This window comes from Poeciliopsis prolifica, unplaced genomic scaffold (assembly GCF_027474105.1).
Source record: "Poeciliopsis prolifica strain line A6 unplaced genomic scaffold, Auburn_PproV2 SCAFFOLD044, whole genome shotgun sequence".
Taxonomy (NCBI): Eukaryota; Metazoa; Chordata; class Actinopteri; order Cyprinodontiformes; family Poeciliidae; genus Poeciliopsis; species Poeciliopsis prolifica.
In genome coordinates this window covers 439925-459383 of record NW_026562419.1, presented here as the reverse complement: position 1 = coordinate 459383, position 19459 = coordinate 439925, and the positions used below count along the sequence as shown (strand labels likewise).

At 39.0% G+C, this 19459-nt stretch overlaps 1 pseudogene; it reads right to left on the bottom strand.

Annotated features, from left to right (window-relative positions):
• Positions 1-3298: 3298 nt before the first annotated feature.
• Positions 3299-18016, bottom strand: LOC129376547 (gastrula zinc finger protein XlCGF8.2DB-like; annotated as a pseudogene).
• Positions 18017-19459: the final 1443 nt, after the last annotated feature.

Sequence of the window (19459 nt, the reverse complement as noted above, 5' to 3'; positions counted from 1 at the left end):
AGGCATCTAAGTGGATTTCTTGTTTGATTGACATTTAAAAAACTTTTTTTTTTTTGTCTATTTCCCAGATCTTCCACAATGTTGTGTGTGTGAAGAAGAGGAGATTCTCAATGACACAAAACCACAGAGGAACCAACTCATCTCTCATGGCTCTGCAGAAACTGAGAACCAGGATCAGGAAGGAAGCAATTCTGAACCCAGGAAAAAGAGAAAGGAAGAACATAAACCAAAGGAGAGATATGAGAAAACCAAACAGCAAAAGACAGAACTGATGCTGAAAAACAAAAACCGCAGAAGAAAACTCATAGAGGGCAAAAATATATTCTTGTAAAATTTGTGATAAAACCTTTTCTCTAAACAGTAACTTGAAGAGACACATGAGAATTCACACAGGAGTAAAACCTTTCACTTGTTCAACCTGTGGAAAGAGTTTCAATGAAAGAGGGACTTTAACTAAACATATGAGAATTCACACAGGTGAGAAGCCTTTCACTTGTTCAACCTGTGGAAAGAGTTTCAATGAAAGAGGACTTTAACTAAACATATGAGAATTCATACAGGTGAGAAGCCTTTCACATGTGGGACCTGTGGAAAGAGTTTCAGGATGAAACAACAATTACTTAAACACATAAAGATTCATATGGGTGTGAAACAGTGACGTGCGGTGAGGCTTTACGATGTATAAATACAGACACCATGTATGTTATTGGTTACTCAGAAATTTTGCTCATGCATACAACGCTGGAGGGCAGAAAGACCGTTCTTTTACACGTCATCCATAGCTGTAGTAACCAGGTGAAACTTAGAAATGTAGGTATTGTTTCGTGTTATGATCCACAGCAAAGGGAGAAACCTAAACCACTTTCTCACTCTGCATCACCCAAGCTACATGCAGACTCGTTGCAATAGCAACTGATAACAATGCCATGTTTTAGGATTTAACATAAAAAAATAAAGAATTTTGGTCACAGAACAGAACATTGAGTTTTTTGCAGTAGTTTGTTTTAGTCTTAGTGTCTTATTAATAAATCATTGCTGTGGTAGATTAGCTAACATTTCTACTTTACTGAATTCTTTAGACATACAGACTGTGGCCCACAAAAATGCACATTTCATTAAAAAACTAAACAAAAACATGTTTTTTCCCATCTTACCTTTACTTATAAATTAAATCCATGCCAATTCTGCACAAAAATCCATTCATCCAAAGCCAAGTCGATGCTCTGAATGTCTTGTACTAAGATAGACTTGAGGTCCATTTTTGTCTACCAGCTTTGTTTTTCTAAAATCAGTTTTTTGTTTTATTTCTCAGTCACATTTGTACTTAAGGTTCCCATCAGTGTCCCATTAGATACTGAAGTTAAAGGGGGAATGTCTTCAGGAAGGTTTAATTTCTGTGGATTTCAGGTGTCTTGCAGTTCTGTGTCATGTAGTTATTGAGTTCAGCTTTTACATTGTTGACTTTTACATGTATGACTTGAAATAAAGTATTTTACATTTTAAAGCAGTGTATTATTCTTTTTTCCCATAAATTGCTGGGTTTCAGATGATGTAGCACCGATGCCTTACCATGGAGGTGGGGGTCAGAAAGTAAATGCAGCACATTTAGGCATTTTGACTTAAACATCAAAATGTCTTAAGTCTGTGCCATGTGTGGTTGTTCCAACCATTCTAAAAGAGAGAAAGAAAAACTTTATCTTTGTGTTTTGAAGGTAGTCGGTCACAAGGAAGTTAATTTAGAAAAACTCACCTAACAAAGAGAAAAGTGGATCAACAATCTACAGCTAAAACCAGGAGGTGCAGGAAGTAATAATGCCGGAGTTTGCAGAGCCACTTTTCTAACATCATTTAAATTGTATTTTCAGATATTTTATTGGATGGTAACTTAAAGACAAGCATTCATATGCAGGCACATGCAGAGGGGTCTGGAGAGGGCTTGAGCCCTGCCCCTTTTACCCTTGATGCCCCCAGAGCCCTTTTTGGGTTTATTTTTGTTTTCAACTTGAGTCTTTTGTGTCAGGAGGCCTTCTTGTGCCTCTAAATATAACACCTAGCAAAACTAATGAGTCTGGCTGCCCTTGGTCTAATTATGAGGATTCCCAGTCCTTCTGCCTCCACATTGTTCAGACACCGGGTCCGTGGCGAGGAAGAGCGGGGCTGAACTGTGACCTCTAACGGTCAAATTTTGGGCAATAATTAATTTTTTCTAACGTACACTTGTGAATAAAACATAGGTCTGATGTTGAAGTTATAAAACCAGTTTCTTTTATATTCTGTAATAATGTCTGGAGGGCCCCTACCAGCAGCTACTGGGTTCTCTTTGTTTACCTTGATATCTCAGCCTTATAATTCTAGATCTCAGAGGTGCTGAAATCAAAATTAATGACATGTGAGAAGTTAACTGTTTATATATGAAGGTTTTCCTGATTTACTTTTTGTTTCAAACAGGTTTATTTCAGTCTCTATGTTTATGTAAATCGATTCTGTCACAGTCTTTGACTAAACAGAAAATAGAAAAAGACCATCATTATTATACTTTATCATCTAAAATTATAGAAAAGTTTCAATGACTTTTTATCTGAAATTCAATCCACATCGTCAAACCATTTTGTAAGCAGAAAATTTATTTAAAACCATGTTAAAGAAATGCATCCATTTCTCCAAATCATTAAAAAAAAATATGTACAAAGGATAAAAACACAATAAAGACTCCAAAATTTCAGAAGTCTAAATCTCAAAGCATTCAAACTCATTGTTAGACGATCTCTCCCTCAGTCTCATTCAATAAAATGGAAATATAAAACTGGAAGAATAAAATTTTTAAGAATTTCAGCTAAATATCCAGATTAAAATGCTTTGTAAGCAAAACCTGCTACATTTAAGAATTTAAGTCGGTTGCAATTACTCCACTTCCAAACAGCAACTTACTGAGAATCTTGAGGTTCACATTGTGCCATCAAACCTGTGCAAGTTTCATGTGAACAGTTACATTTATTTAGAGTGAACCTTTTCTACTGAATCTACAAAATAAAAGCTTCCAACCCGTGTGAATCTTCATGTGATGACTTAAACTGGATCTGTACACAAAACATTTTCCTCACTTTTCACTAAGGGTGCAGACATGACATGGTGAGCTGGTCTAATAGTCAAACCTCACAGCGAGAAACAGAACAGTGGCTGAGGTCAATAACGTTGAGGAATCAGATCAGCTTCACATGCATGTATCTGCTGCTCACCAATGTCCCAAAATTAAGGAAATCAACATTTATTAATCAGCCAGCTGATAAATCAATGCAAGCTACTTCTCACCAGTGTGAATTCTGTTGTGAGAAGTTAAGTTGTGTTTGTGAGTGAAACCTTTTCCACAAATCCCACATGAGAAAGGTTTCTCACCTGTGTGAGATCTCATGTGAACAGTTAAACTTTTTTTATGAGGGAAACATTTTCCACAGGCCTCACATGAGAATGGCTTCTCACCAGTGTGAATTCTGATGTGAGAAGTTAATCTATGTTTGTGAGTGAAACCTTTTCCACAAATCCCACATGAGAAAGGTTTCTCACCTGTGTGAGATCTCATGTGAACCGTTAAACTTTTTTTATGAGGGAAACATTTTCCACAGGCCTCACATGAGAATGGCTTCTCACCTGTGTGAATTATGTTGTGAGAAGTTAAGTTGTTTTTTTGAGTGAAACTTCTTCCCACAAATCCCACATGAGAAAGGTTTCTCACCTGTGTGAGATCTCATGTGAACAGTTAAGCTTGCTTTTGAGAGAAACTTTTTCCACAGGTCTCACAGGAGAAAGGTTTTTCACCTGTATGAATTCTCATGTGATCATTTAAACGACTCTTGTAAGGGTAAATTTTTCCACAGGTGGAACATTTGAAAGGTTTCTTAGCCGTGTGACTTTTCATGTGATTCATCAAGGAATTATTTTGAGAAAAGGTTTCATCACAAATTTTACAAGAATATAGATTTTGGTCTGGTTGAGCTTTCATGTGCGTTTCTTGTTCCGAAGTCCCTGTTGAGTTTTTCTGCTGTTTGTTCAAAATGTCATCAGTTTCCTGTTCATCACAAGATGCTCTTCATCCTGACTGATGGAAAGTTGCTCCTCTTCCTCTTTGATCTGCAGAGGTTCTGGTTCCTCTTGTTCCTGTTTCATCTGCAGAGGTTCTGGTTCCTCTTGTTCTCGTTTCATCTGCAGAGGTTCTGGTTCCTCTTGTTCCAGTTTCATCTGCAGAGGTTCTGGTTCCTCTTGATCCCGTTTCATCTGCAGAGGTTCTGGTTCCTCTTGATCCCGTTTCATCTGCAGAGGTTCTGGTTCCTCTTGATCCCGTTTAATCTGCAGAGGTTCTGGTTCCTGTTTTTCCAGTTTTATCTGCAGAGGTTCTGGATGATTTTGATCTGAAGTGAAGTTTCTCTCCGGGTTTCTGAGCTCATTTAGATCCTCTCCTCTTTGCAAACACTGCATTGTGGGAGATCTGGACAAAAAGTCAAAATGTGAGGTCACACAAAAAATTCTTCACTTTAACAAAAACTAAAATGAAAATGTTCTTCATCGGGAGTCGTGCTGTGGTAGCGCAACCCACGATTGGAGGCCTTCAATCCTCCACACGGCCGTCACGGGTTTGATTCCCGGACCTGACAATATTTGTTGAATGTCTTTCCTTACCAGATTCCTGTCAGCCTTCTTTGTATCTGCGTATCGTTTCACTATAAATGGTTCACTTATTTGCATAAATTAAAATGCAAAATATCTAAACAGAACAAGATCTTATGAAATAGGAGCGTATCGCTGCACACATTTAATGAGCACAAGCTGCCGGTCTGTGTATCGTTTCACTATAAATGGTTCACTATTTAGCGGCACTGAAGTGAAAGTGGTGAGCAAACCTTATCAGGGGAAAGTGAGAGAAAACGGTGGATTGAAATCCACCGTGAGAGTCAGATGTGAGGATTAAGGGGTAAACTGCTGGAGAAAAAGCAGCAGGATAAGCAGCAGAGCAGAATTTAAACATGGAAGAGACGCAGCCGGATCCGGTTTGAGACCAAAACAACGAGGTGCGCCGCCTCACTGATGATATTGGAAATCAATGTGAGCCGTTGAACACAGATTCAACAGCCTGCCCCAGAGCGAGGAAGAAGGTCATGACCACGCCTGTGGATTCGGCCAGCTCCCGGGAAAACACCTTTGGTCCGTAGATCATCGGCAGGGTACCCAAGTATCCGTTAGAGAGACCAGCAGGCAGTGGAAGACCACAGGGTAAACATCATGGGGGAACAGCACAGTATGGAGATGGAGAGGTCCCGTGGCTGGTAGTTACAGAACATGAGAAGTGGACTTCAGGAAATACAGACCCACCCACACACCACTCCTCATCAACGACTCAGCAGTGGAGGTCTTCAGCACCACCAAGTTCCTGGGGGTGCACATCAACGACAACCTCAGCTGGTCTCCCCACATCTCCTCATTGGTGAAGAAGGGCCAGCAGCGCATGCACTTCCTGCGTCGGATGAAGAGAGCATCCCTCCCGCCCCCCATCCTTCAGACCTTCTACAGAGGGACCATCGAGAGCCAACTGACCAGCTACATCTCCATCTGGTCTGGGAGCTGCAGGGCCTCTGACTGGAAGTCTCTACAGAGGGTGGTGAGGACAGGGGAGAAGATCACGGGGGCTCTGCCCCTGCATCAAGGACATCGCAGAGAGGCGCTGCCTATCCCGCGCTCACCAGATCCTCTCCGACCCCACCCACCCCAACCATGGACTGTTTCCCCCCTGGCGTCTGGAAGAAGGTTCTGCAGCATCTTGTGCAGAACAACCAGACTACTGAACAGTTTCTTCCCCCGGGCCATCAGACTGCTTAACGCCACATAACACCCCTCCACACACACACACACACACACACACACACACACACACACACACACACACAACACACACACACACACACACACACACACGCACACACACATACACATACACACACACACACACCCCAAATCACCCCCCCCATGGACATGGTCAATACATGCACTTTAGTTTTTTTCACAACACTGAACCTGTGTATTCTATGGCACTTGTATTGTATTTATTTATTTATTGTGTAGTATAAGGTTTTAGCTCTGCTACACTGGTAGCCAAGTAACGACATTTCGTTGTCAAGATTCACCTTGTGTTTTTTTTTGTACAATGACAATAAAGGAAGTCTAAGTCTAAGCCGGATCCGGTTTGAGACCCAAAGAACGAGGTGCGCCGCCTCACTGACTGATATTGGAAATCAATGTGAGCCTTTAAACCAATCAGCAGGAGCAGATAAGTTATCCTGTTCAGGTCGATATTTATTACACCGATCCACTGAAACATGTAGATACACATTAGTGGTGTTTTACATCATTTCCTGATGTTTTGAAGCTGATTTTTTTAGACTCCACTGGTGTGAATAGGTTTACATGGACAACATGTAAACAACAATAACTCTTTAAAAAACTTGAATTCATATGAGCTTCAACATTTATTTTCAATTTGGGGTCAAAAGAGTATTTTTGAATTTGACTGATATTTTATCAGATGTTTTTGAGATCGATTGATGTATTTTGTTATCATCAGGAGAAAGGTCAAAGGCAGAAGATAGATTATGATAAAAAAAACACCAAGATCTGAATAATTCATCAATAACAAAAAACATCAATCAATCTCAAAAACATCTGATAAAATATTAAACATTTGAAATATCTATTGAACTCTGATCCTGAAATCTGGAATCAACTCCCTCTCTCATGGCAACTAAACAACAATATATATTGCGATAGACTTGATCAGCATCAGTAAACAAAAAATTAGATCCACACCTCAGGATGGGTTTAGAGGATCAATAAACCTATCAGTCATGCTTTTGGACTTTGGGAGGAAGCCGGAGTACCGGAGAACCCACACAAGCAAGGGGAGAACATGCAATATTCGTGCAAAAAGACTCGGCATGAAGCCCCGGAGGTCAGCCGGAGAGTATCTGATGACCTGGCGACAAGGAGATTAGAATCTGATGGTCTGGGAACTCGAGGCCTCAAGTTCCCATGGCACCGCAGTCCTGCGGGCCCAAGCTCTCCTGCCAGCATCTTCTGCCATCAGCCCCTAAGTGTCAAGCTCCCTTGACACTGCAGTCCTTTCTAATTAGAATTCAACCCAGTACTTCGCAGTACCTGCTCGGTATGTGTGCAGAATAGAATTGGAGATCCCTCCGATCAGACGTGCGATTACTGACCGCTGCTCCTGTGGCTGGTCTGAAACCGACTGGCTGTCTTCGTGGGTTTCCTCTTCAGGTGGCTGCCGGTTCTGCTGTTCTACTCTGTCCTCGTCTTTTTGGTCTGCTTTTCCTCTTCCGAGACATTTCCGCGACTTCTCAGCTTCAGGTCGGTGTTTTCCTGTTCATAGGCGGTGTTTATATTCTCCAAGGCGATGGTTTTCTGCTCCAGGGCCAAGCTTTTCAGCTGCAGGGCGGTGCTCATTTTCACCAAGGCAGCGCTTCTTTTCTCCAGAGCGAAGCTTTTCAGCTTCAGGCCGGTGTTTTCCTTCTCCAGAGAGATTTTAACCTCCTCCAAAGCGGCGTTTTTCTGACCCAGGGTGGTGTTTTCTTGCTTGAAGGTGGTGTTTATTTGTGCCAAGGCAGTGGTTTTCTGCTCCAGGGCCCGTTTTTGCTGCTCCAAGGTATTGATTTTCTCATCCAAGAAGGTGCTTTTCTGCTCCAGAGCGGTACTTTTCTGCTTCAAGGCGGTGTTTACCTTCTGCAGGGAAGTGTTTGCCTGCTCCAGCGCGGTACTTTCTTGCACCAGAGCGGTCTTTTCCTTCTCCATGGCGGTGTTCTTTAGCTCCAAGGCGATGCTTTTTTTCTCCAGAGTGCTCTTCATTTTCTCCAAGGCAGAGTTTTTCTCCTCCAAAGCTCTCTTTTCGATCTCTAAGGCTGCGTTTTTCTGACCCAGTGCAATATATTTTTTCTCCAGATCGTCATTCTTCTTCTCCAAGATGTGTTTTGTGTCTCTAACGCTGTGTTTCTCTCCTCCAAGGCAGTCTTTTCGATCTTTAAGGCAGTATATTTCTCCTCCAAGGTGGCCTGTTTCTTCTCTAGATCGGCGATATCTTCCTTTAAAGTTTTATTTGCCTCCAACTGTTTTTTCAAGTCTTCGTCTTTCTGCCGAAGGAGAGCGTCTACTTCAAGCGCAGCTTTTTTCACGTTGAGAACTTGGATGTTCAGCTCCTCATTGGCTTTCAGCAGAGACTTTCGCTCAATGGACATCATGCTGACTTGTTTCAAAATGTCATTGAGCTGCTGCGTCTGTCTCGCTATGATCCGTTGCAATTCTTGTCTTTGCAATCAGTAGACTTATTCATCTTACTGCTCTTATTCATTTTTAACTCTTTCTCTCAGGACAAATTTGAAAATCGATCAGAAAAGGTACTAACTGTACTAACACGCGAATAATACAATCCTTGTGCTTTCTCTCCAACTGCTGCAATAGCTATGACCGTAGATTCAGAAGTGATGCATTGTCTCTCCACAAAGGGTGCATCACTCTTTGTGACATCAAATTCTGTGATGTCACAAACTGATGTCACCACCTCAGAAGGACAACAAGAAAACTGCTGAAGTTTGAATAAAAACAAACTTTACGACTGAATGCAGCTCGGCTCGCTGATGCGATTCTGGAACGAACCGAACGTTAAAGATGGCGTCAAAGTGAGGACGGTTGAGAGCGGTTACCCAGACAAGGCAAGAGTAAAAAGAAGCAGTAATTCATTGCAGGAAATGCAGCAGGACGAGACGGAGAAAAGTAAAAAACCAAGAGTTTAGACTGAAAAATAGAGAAAACAGGCGCAGTGAAAGAAAATCCCAGGTGAGGAGCCAGTAAGATGGTTTTTTAAACTGGACTCCAGCCGAGTACGAACAATCCGTTTGTATATTGGCTCTGTTGAAAAACTTTAACAATAAGAAATTGGTAAAAACTTTAAATTTTGGTACAATATAGTAAAAAGTACATATTTTATTTTGCCAATGTATATATATTTATTTAACTTTCTAGAGTTTAAAATCAACACCTTCAATATCTGTAATTATTCTTGATTTGATTTAATTATAACGTTTGAATTAACATCTGTATGTATGTTCATGTTATTTGTTTGAAATAAAGTTAAAAAAACACTCTGGTTACCTAGCAACGAGTTGAGCAACTGACAGTCGCAGTTTAAAGTTTCACCACTTTTCCTCATAACTGGTTAAAAATAAAAAACAACGGCGCAGAGTGAAAACTGGATGAAAGAGGAAAGGATTCCCATATTTAAACATAGCAATTAAGGCAATGCACTAGTGGTAAACAACGCTCCATCATGAACACAGACCAAGGAGCAACAAGCAGAAATAACCAAACACTGTGACAGTTCTCACTTTTTCTCCTGCTGCATGAAGCCAGGCAGCACAGAACTATCACAGAGCAATGAGCATGCTCTGTGTGCTCTGGTTTTATTGATTCACCAATTAAATTAATATCAATGTATACAATCAATTAAAATAATGACAGCTACTGAAGCTGTTTCGTACCTATCCGCTGCAAGATGATCTTGGGTATCCGGGTAAAATCCATCAGTCTGCGCTGATCGTCCATCTCTTCCTCCATCTTAACGTTGATTTCTTTCCACTCTGTGAATGTTTCTTCAGCAGGAGTTTCCTGCTGCTTGATAAACTCTCTGAGGCTGAACTGAAGACATTTTTACTGAAAACACGGAAACATTTAACTAAACTGCAAAACAGTCTTCAAGAGGAAAAGTAAAGCCAGACATTGCTCTGTTTTTATTTTTCACGTGTTTCACTGTTGCTGTGCTGAAGAAACTGGAAGTGATTATTAGTTTGGCTTTAAATTTTCTGCTGAGTCTCTTCTTTTAAAGTCCTGGAGGGCTGATGCCTGAAACCTTTAGCTGAGCCTCTGCTGCACCACCTGAATAGAGTAATTAGGTCATTAAGGCTCTGCAGATCTGATCCACACAAGGAGGAGGTAATTATGGTGATTTCATTGCAGTGTTTTGTACCTGTGGCTCATCTAAACACTGCAGGTCACCTTGAGGACTGGAGTTTGACACCTGTGGTTTAGTCAAAACTCCTGCTGAAGAAACATCCACAGAGTGGAAATGAATCAACGTTAAGATGGAGGAAGAGATGAACGATCAGCTCAGATCAGTCTGGAAAAACACTGATGATGACAATAACTGTTTGATTACCTTGGTAACTAAGAGTGATAGCAAATTAGAGTAAATTCTTTCTGATTCATTTCCTTTTTTCCATTACTATTCATTCAGTTCCTCAGTTGATCCGAGTGAAACACAGTATAATTTTTTTCAAGTCATTTTAATTAATTATTAAGTTTTATGTTTTTTTAAACGCATTTACTAACGTTTTTTTTAAATATATGTAAAATGTTTATATTAAACTTTCAATGTATAATAAAAACATTTTAAATCAGAAATGTGACACAGAAGCCCCTTTATGCTGCCACCTACTGACAAGAACCTGGTACTACACCTTCAAAGAGCTATTTTTCTACGGTCTGTGCGACTGAATTCATTTCCATGGATTTCATATGCAGGAGTATGTTTAAACAGTCATGTTCAATAACATGGAATCAGACCAACAACAAAAAAGTTGTATTTCATAAATGTGTGTTTGAAGTCAGTTATCTATTGTGAGACGTTTTTTTTAATTTTATTTCAAATGTTCAAGTTGAATACATTACTCTAAACCACATGTGGCTTCATACTGTTTAACTTTAAAAATGAATCAGAACCTACAAACTAAAACCTCCTGTGTCGATATAATAACTGTACGTGCTTTGTTCTAATTAAACAGATCTAATCATGCTCAATAAATTAAAATATGAAAGAAAATGTGGTATATTAAAGCGGAACTTTTGAATCGTTCAGTTTCTTCAGTACAGTTCCAGTGAAACACGGGGAACATTTCTGAATATATTTTTTATTTAATAAATCACCTTAAGAAAACGAAATTGGTAGAAAGAATATTTTATTTATAATAATAATAATAATAATAATAATAATAATAATAATAATAATAATAATAATAATAATAATAATAATAATAATAATATTTGGGTGTGGGAGAATATTTATGTAGCATCCCGTTTCACACTCCATTCCAGTAGATGGCGGTAATTCACATCAATAAGTTTCTTGCCAACCGCCATGAAAAAAAGAAGAAGAAGAAGGCGGGGAAGATGAAAACAGAGCACGCGGGCTCGCTTTAGCTTTTCCTTTGTTAGACGGTCGTTTGGAGAAGAGTTTGAGGTTTAGCTAATTTTTTCCGTGTTTTCAGTAAAAATGTCTTCAGTTCAGCCTCAGAGAGTTTATCAAGCAGCAGGAAACTCCTGCTGAAGAAACATTCACAGAGTGGAAAGAAATCAACGTTAAGATGGAGGAAGAGATGGACGATCAGCGCAGACTGATGGATTTTACCCGGATACCCAAGATCATCTTGCACCGGATAGGTACGAAACAGCTTCACGGTTTACTGATTAGTCAGGTTAAAGAGAGTTTTTACAGATAAATAATCGTTCTGTTCGTAGACATATTTAAAGAATCTGCTTAAATTAAGTAAAAATAGAAAATCCCTGGAGAAATGTAACCAGGGCCTGCTAAAGTGTGGCCCCAGTTTGGACCCAGCGCTCTGATTCTAACAATTAGCATCAATGCTAAGCTAAGCTGAATTATAGTCAATAACCTGTGGAAAGTCACAAGCATGTTGACTAATATGGACTTCCTCCATTCAGTTTGTTAAAATTAGTGTATAATCTAAAATGAGCCTAAATGCTAATGTTAGCCTAAATGCTGCTAGTAGCATGTGGGGCATCATTACAATGTGGTCTTACATTGACTTCCTGCATTCAGGGTCCTAAACATGGCTAATAAGTAATAAAAATAGCTAGAAGCTTATTGCAGGGAAAAGTCTGATGCTTGTGCAGCAAAGCAGAGCCCTAACCTGAGAGGAAAAGATCATGCAGGCTAATATTATTGCACTGTCTCTGAGTCGGTTTCTCTTCGCAATATTTATTAACCTATTTGTATGATTTGTTCTGTAAATTGCCATTCATATTATTTCTCAGTCTCTATCACTGAGGGATGAAGAGACTGATGTCTGGTTCTTTAGGTTCTGACGGGTCTGCGGTTCCTCTCCTGACCCACTGTGCACCCTGAATATCGCCGACACAGTTTTTTAATTCCCCTATCAAACTTCTCTGTGATTGTTTAGCCTAGAATGTGCATCTTCCAATGTTATGTTATTTGATGTTATTGTTACAGGTCAGTTTTCTAAACTACAAAGAAATGACTGTTAGGGATGCTCCAATATGAAAAATTGGATTGATATTGATATCTGATAGTAACACTGGTGTTATAGCAGATTTACCAATATTTTATTTTATATACGTTTTTAATCCGATTACTTGATTAATCATAAGAATAATTAATAGATTACTCAGTTACTGAAATATTTGTTTACAGCAACGCTACTATCCATCCAGTTATCACTAGAAAATATTTATTGACTTTCTCTTTATCTTGTCACATATGCTGAGCTGACAGCGCCTCTTAATGCTCATTTGTACTCAATGCATGTCAGCTATTCTGACAGAATAACGGCTCAAATTTAAGTTAAAGAAGGTCAGTGTTAGACCCGCCCAAAGCCCCGCCCTCCACTTTCATTGGGGAATTATTTTATGGTGACCTGACAGGAACTGCAACCAGGTGATAATAATGATCACAACAATCAAAAGCATATTTAGTAACTGTCTTGTCTGGCTGCTAAATTTCCATTTTCATAATGTAAACTTAGTAAATGACTTATTAACTAACTTGTGTCTTAAATAAACTCGTTAAATAATTTTATCATTGTACATTTTCACCTTTCATATTTAATCTTCCAAATTGTCCAATATTCATGTCAAATATTTTCAATTGGTTCATTTTGCCATTATTTTCTGCATGTGTGCGATTAACAACAATCACCCAATGCTACCAATTCTGCTGTGAATCCCAGGAAAGTAAAGGCTGAGATTTAGTTGTGCTTTTGAACGTTTGTGTTGAGTGTGTGAGCGGAGCAATGTCTGACAATATCAGCGGGTGAGATTAAAAATTACTTTATGGTTTCCCTTTAGGCATTTTATGTCACTCTTTAATGTGATATATATCTGGTGACATATAATGGGTGCACTTCCCCTGCGCCCATTACAGGCACACAGCCCGCATCACCACCAGTGTTGGTCCACAATCTCCCAGTCGGATTGCGACACCGTGTGTGGTCAGGGTACATGTCCAAAAGTCAGGTGACCTGAACATCTGACTCCTCCTCCATGTAGGCGTCTTCTTCCTCTCTCTACATGGAGGAAGAAGATTTTATGTAATATTTGTCAGGAAGCTACTAGATTAAGCGATTGCCATCTTATTTGCTCACCTGGAGATCCTTAATATCATATTTTGACTCAAGAATAGTTCCAGTCTGGTCATTAGAATGGAGCAATGACCAGAATGAAACTAGTTCTGGTCATAGTTCCATTCTAGAACATCCAATGTTCTAGAACATAGAACATTAACTTCTTAGTTGAGTTAATGTTCATTCTTGTAAGATTGTAATTTTAGAATAACCTAAGAAAATCCTGTTTCGATACATGAAGGCATCAAAGTGGATTTCTTGTTTGATTGACATTTAAAAAACTTTTTTTTTTTTGTCTATTTCCCAGATCTTCCATGTTGTGTGTGTGAAGAAGAGGAGATTCTCAATGACACAAAACCACAGAGGAACCAACTCATCTCTCATGGCTCTGCAGAAACTGAGAACCAGGATCAGGAAGGAAGCAATTCTGAAGACCCAGGAAAAAGAGAAAGGAAGAACAGAAACCAAAGGAGAGATATGAGAAAACCAAACAGCAGAAAGACAGAACTGATGCTGAGAAACAAAAACCGCAGAAGAAAACTCACAAAGGGCAAAAAATATATTCTTGTAAAATTTGTGATAAAACCTTTTCTGGAAACAGTAACTTGAAGACACACATGAGAATTCACACAGGAGTAAAACCTTTCACTTGTTCAACCTGTGGAAAGAGTTTCAATGAAAGAGGGACTTTAACTAAACATATGAGAATTCACACAGGTGAGAAGCCTTTCACTTGTGGGACCTGTGGAAAGAGTTTCAATGTAAAAACGGCTTTAACTCAGCATATGAGAATTCACACAGGTGAGAAGCCTTTCACTTGTTCAACCTGTGGAAAGAGTTTCAGTGTAAAAGCGAATTTAACTGCGCATATGAGAATTCATACAGGTGAGAAGCCTTTCTCATGTGGGACTTGTGGAAAGAGTTACAGACAAAAACGACTTTAACTAGGCATATGAGAATTCACACAGGTGAGAAGCCTTTCATTTGTTCAACCTGTGGAAAGAGTTTCAGTGACAGAGTTACTTTAACTCGGCATATGAGAAGTCACACAGGTGAGAAGCCTTTCTGGTGTGAGACCTGTGGAAAGAGTTTCAGTGTCAGAGGGACTTTAACTCGGCATATGAGAATTCATACAGGTGAGAAGCCTTTCTCATGTGGGACCTGTGGAAAGAGTTTCAGGATGAAACAACAATTACTTAAACACATAAAGATTCATATGGATGCAAAACAGTGACGTGCGGTGAGGCTTTACGATGTATAAATACAGACACCATGTATGTTATTGGTTACTCAGAAATTTTGCTCATGCATACAACGCTGGAGGGCAGAAAGACCGTTCTTTACACGTCATCCATAGCTGTAGTAACCAGGTGAAACTTAGAAATGTAGGTATTGTTTCGTGTTATGATCCACAGCAAAGGGAGAAACCTAAACCACTTTCTCACTCTGCATCACCCAAGCTACATGCAGACTCGTTGCAATAGCAACTGATAACAATGCCATGTTTTAGGATTTAACATAAAAAAAGAAAGAATTTTGGTCACAGAACAGAACATTGAGTTTTTTGCAGTAGTTTGTTTTAGTCTTAGTGTTTTATTAATAAATCATTGCTGTGGTAGATTAGCTAACATTTCTACTTTACTGAATTCTTTAGACATACAGACTGTGGCCCACAAAATGCACATTTCTTTAAAAAAAACTAAACAAAAACATGTTTTTTCCCATCTTACCTTTACTTATAAATTAAATCCATGCCAATTCTGCACAAAAATATTCATTCATCCAAAGCCAAGTCGATGCTCTGAATGTCTTGTACTAAATTAGACTTGAGGTCCATTTTTGTCTACCAGCTTTGTTTTTCTAAAATCAGTTTTTTGTTTTATTTCTCAGTCACATTTGTACTTAAGGTTCCCATCAGTGTCCCATTAGATACTGAAGTTAAAGAGGGGAATGTCTTCAGGAAGGTTTAATTTCTGTGGATTTCAGGTGTCTTGCAGTTCTGTGTCATGTAGTTATTGAGTTCAGCTTTTACATTGTTGACTTTTACATGTATGACTTGAAATAAAGTATTTTACATTTTAAAGCAGTGTATTATTCTTTTTCCCATAAATTGCTGGGTTTCAGATGATGTAGCACCGATGCCTTACCATGGAGGTGGGGGTCAGAAAGTCAATGCAGCACATTTAGGCATTTTGACTTAAACATCAAAATGTCTTAAGTCTGTGCCATGTGTGGTTGTTCCAACCATTCTAATAGAGAGAAAGAAAAACTTTATCTTTGTGTTTTGAAGGTAGTCGGTCACAAGGAAGTTAATTTAGAATAAACTCACCTAACAAATAGAAAAGTGGATTAACAATCTACAGCTAAAACCAGGAGGTGCAGGAAGTAATAATGCCGGAGTTTGCAGAGCCACTTTTCTAACATCGTTTAAATTGTATTTTCAGATATTTTATTGGATGGTAACTTAGAAAGACAAGCATTCATATGCAGGCACATGCAGAGGGGGTCTGGAGAGGGCTTGAGCCCTGCCCCTTTTACCCTTGATGCCCCCAGAGCCCTTTTTGAGTTTATTTTGTTTTCAACTTGAGTCTTTTGTGTCAGGAGGCCTTCTTGTGCCTCTAAATATAACACCTAGCAAAACTAATGAGTCTGGCTGCCCTTGGTCTAATTATGAGGATTCCCAGTCCTTCTGCCTCCACGTTGTTCAGACACCGGGTCCGTGGCGAGGAAGAGCGGGGCTGAACTGTGACCTCTAGCGGTCAAATTTTGGGCAATAATTAATTTTTCTAACGTACACTTGTGAATAAAAACGTAGGTCTGATGTTGAAGTTATAAAACCAGTTTCTATTTATATTCTGTAATAATGTCTGGAGGGCCCCTACCAGCAGCTACTGGGTTCTCTTTGTTTACCTTGATATCTCAGCCTTATAATTCTAGATCTCAGAGGTGCTGAAATCAAATTAATGACATGTGAGAAGTTAACTGTTTATATATGAAGGTTTTCCTGATTTACTTTTTGTTTTAAAAAAAGGTTTTATTTCAGTCTCTATGTTTATGTAAATCGATTCTGTCACAGTCTTTGAGTAAACAGAAAAATAGAAAAAGACCATCATTATGATACTTTATCATCTAAAATTATAGAAAAAGTTTCAATGATTTTTTTATCTGAAATTCAATCCACATCATCAAACCATTTTGTAAGGAGAAAATTTATTTAAAACCATGTCAAAGAAATGCATCCGTTTCTCCAAATCATTAAAATAAAAATATGTACAAAGGATAAAAACACAATAAAGACTCCAAAATTTCAGAAGTCTAAATCTCAAAGCATTCAAACTCATTGTTTGTTAGACAATCTCTCCCTCAGTCTCATTCAATAAAATGGAAATATAAAACTGGAAGAATAAAATTTTTACGAATTTCAGCTAAATATCCAGATTAAAATGCTTTGTAAGCAAACCTGCTACATTTAAGAATTTAAGTCGGTTGCAATTACTCCACTTCCAAACAGCAACTTACTGAGAATCTTGAGGTTCACATTGTGCCATCAAACCTGTGCAAGTTCTCATGTGAACAGTTACATTTATTTAGAGTGAACCTTTTTCTACTGAATCTACAAAATAAAAGCTTCCAACCCGTGTGAATCTTCATGTGATGACTTAAACTGGATCTATACACAAAACATTTTCCTCGCTTTTCACTAAGGGTGCGGACATGACATGGTGAGCTGGTCTAATAGTCAAACCTCACAGCGGAGAACAGAACAGTGGCTGAGGTCAATAACATTGAAGAATCAGATCAGCTTCACATGCATGTATCTGCTGCTCACCAATGTCCCAAAATTTAGAAAATCAACATTTATTAATCAGCCAGCTGATAAATCAATGCAAGCTACTTCTCACCAGTGTGAATTCTGTTGTGAGAAGTTAAGCACTGTTTTTGAGTGAAACTTTTTCCACAAATCCCACATGAGAAAGGTTTCTCACCTGTGTGAGATCTCATGTGAACAGTTAAACTTTTTTTATGAGGGAAACATTTTCCACAGGACTCACATGAGAATGGCTTCTCACCTGTGTGAATTCTGTTGTGAGAAGTTAAGTTGTGTTTTTGAGTGAAACTTTTTCCACAAATCCCACATGAGAAAGGTTTCTCACCTGTGTGAGATCTAATGTGAACAGTTAAACTTTGCATTTGAGTGAAACTTTTTCCACAGGTCTCACATGAGAAAAGTTTCTCACCCGTGTGAATTCTGATGTGATTAACTAATTTATGTTTACTCCGGAAACTTTTCCCACAGGTCTCACATGAGAAAGGTTTCTCACCCGTGTGAATTCTGATGTGATTAACTAACCGAGATTTCCTCTGGAAACTTTTTCCACAAGTCTCACAGGAGAAAGGTTTTTCACCTGTATGAATTCTCATGTGATCATTTAAACGACTCTTGTAAGGGTAAATTTTTCCACAGGTGGAACATTTGAAAGGTTTCTTAGCCGTGTGACTTTTCATGTGATTCATCAAGGAATTATTTGAGAAAAGGTTTCATCACAAATTTTACAAGAATATAGATTTTGGTCTGGTTGAGCTTTCATGTTCGTTTCTTGTTCCGAAGTCCCTGTTGAGTTTTCTGCTGTTTGTTCAAAATGTCATCAGTTTCCTGTTTCATCACAAGATGCTCTTCATCCTGACTGATGGAAAGTTGCTCCTCTTCCTCTTTGATCTGCAGAGGTTCTGGTTCCTCTTGTTCTCGTTTCATCTGCAGAGGTTCTGGTTCCTCTTGTTCTCGTTTCATCTGCAGAGGTTCTGGTTCCTCTTGTTCCAGTTTTATCTGCAGAGGTTCTGGTTCCTCTTGTTCCAGTTTTATCTGCAGAGGTTCTGGTTCCTCTTGATCCCGTTTCATCTGCAGAGGTTCTGGTTCCTCTTGATCCCGTTTCATCTGCAGAGGTTCTGGTTCCTGTTGTTCCAGTTTCATCTGCAGAGGTTCTGGATGATCTTGATCTGAAGTGAAGTTTCTCTCCGGGTTTCTGAGCTCATTTAGATCCTCCTCCTCTTTGCACACACTGCATTGTGGGAGATCTGGACAAAAAAGTCAAAATATGAGGTCACACAATGAACCCTTCAGTTTAACAAAAACTAAAATGAAAATGTTCTTCATCAGGGTCGTGTTGTGGTAGCGCAACCCACGATTGGAGGCCTTCAATCCTCCACACGGCCGTCACGGGTTTGATTCCCGGACCAGACAATATTTGTTAAATGTCTTTCCTTACTACATTCCTGTCAGCCTTCTTTGTATCTGTGTATCGTTTCACTATAAATGGTTCACTTATTGCATAAATTAAAATGCAAAATATCTAAACAGAACAAGATCTTATGAAATAGGAGCGTATCGCTGCACACATTTAATGAGCACAAGCTGCCGGTCTGTGTATCGTTTCACTATAAATGGTTCACTATTTAGCGGCACTGAAGTGAAAGTGCTGAGCAAACCTTATCAGGGGGAAAGTGAGAGAAAACTGTGGATTGAAATCCACCGTGAGAGTCAGATGTGAGGATTAAGGGGTAAACTGCTGGAGAAAAAGCAGCAGGATAAAGCAGAGCAGAATTTAAACATGGAAGAGACGCAGCCGGATCCAGTTTGAGACCCAAAGAACGAGGTGCGCCGCCTCACTGACTGATATTGGAAATCAATGTGAGCCTTTAAACCAATCAGCAGGAGCAGATAAGTTATCCTGTTCAGGTCGATATTTATTACACCGATCCACTGAAACATGTAGATACACATTAGTGGTGTTTTACATCATTTCCTGATGTTTTGAAGCTGATTTTTTTTAGACTCTACTGGTGTGAATAGGTTTACATGGACAAAATGTAAACAAAAATAACTCTTTAAAAAACTTGAATTCATATGAGCTTCAACATTTATTTTCAATTTGGGGTCAAAAGAGTATTTTTGAACTAAACAACAATATATATTGTGTTGA